Below are 813 nucleotides of genomic sequence, written 5' to 3'. Positions count from 1 at the left end.
GAGATGAGGGTGAAGAGAGAGAAAAGAACTTGAGTTCTCTAAAGGAGAATTGTTACCGCATAAGAAATTCTCTTGGGAAGTATCCATCCAGAGACCTCTGGAAATAGGTTAGTATTGAGAGATGAACGCCCCAAGTACCTATATGAACAATTCCCTTTCTCTAAATTTTATTACTGTCATCATAATGCTATGTATTTTATTTAAAAAATAGTTCAAACCTCCTACAAAGGCAGGTCTTTGGTTTCCTGTCTTTGGAGATGTAAGAATTGGAAGAAAAGAAATATGGACTTGGAGAAGTCTAGGGCCAGCTTGCTCCCTTCCAGCTCAGGATTAATCATCCCACATAGAAGAAAATGAACAAATAAATAAATAAAAATTAGTTCAGATTAGACTTATTTTGCCATCTGCTTTAATCTAAGAATTCATGTATATGACAGTTTTAGAGGTAGATCAAGGAGTCGTAGAAATAATCTATTTATGTATAACATTATATGTTCCAATTAACAACAAAAAAAAGACACCTGAAAGTGGTTTATCAATATTCATAGTTGACTGGGAAAATCCACCTCTGCCTGTGTTTTTAAGTTGTGCAGTTTTCTCCTGGTGTCTTTTTTTGATCGTCTGCTCTGATACTTGTTGTAACTGCTTAAGAAAAAGGGTTGTAAGAAAAAGTGTTTGTCTCAGAAAATAATGTTTTTGTATCCATTGACTTATGAAACATCATTTTCCAAAAATACTGAAATTCGCTGTCAGGTGAAGATACTTTGCAGAGGAGGTAGGGAGAGAGAGGCTCCTATTTGTTTCTTGCTGATC

General features: G+C 35.1%; 1 non-coding gene across 1 annotated transcript; it reads left to right on the top strand.

Annotated features, from left to right (window-relative positions):
- The first annotated feature begins 216 nt into the window (after window positions 1-216).
- Window positions 217-347, top strand: LOC124083348 (small nucleolar RNA SNORA38). The gene has a single exon (XR_006848699.1). It is a non-coding gene; the product is annotated as a small nucleolar RNA SNORA38 (small nucleolar RNA).
- The last annotated feature ends 466 nt before the right edge of the window (window positions 348-813 follow it).

This window comes from Marmota monax, unplaced genomic scaffold (genome assembly GCF_021218885.2).
Source record: "Marmota monax isolate L192 unplaced genomic scaffold, Marmota_monax_Labrador192_F-V1.1 WCK01_AAM20220418_F8-fsc00276, whole genome shotgun sequence".
In the NCBI taxonomy this organism is placed as follows: Eukaryota; Metazoa; Chordata; class Mammalia; order Rodentia; family Sciuridae; genus Marmota; species Marmota monax.
Note: the sequence above shows the minus strand (reverse complement) of the source record. Positions and strands in the feature narration are given on the sequence as shown.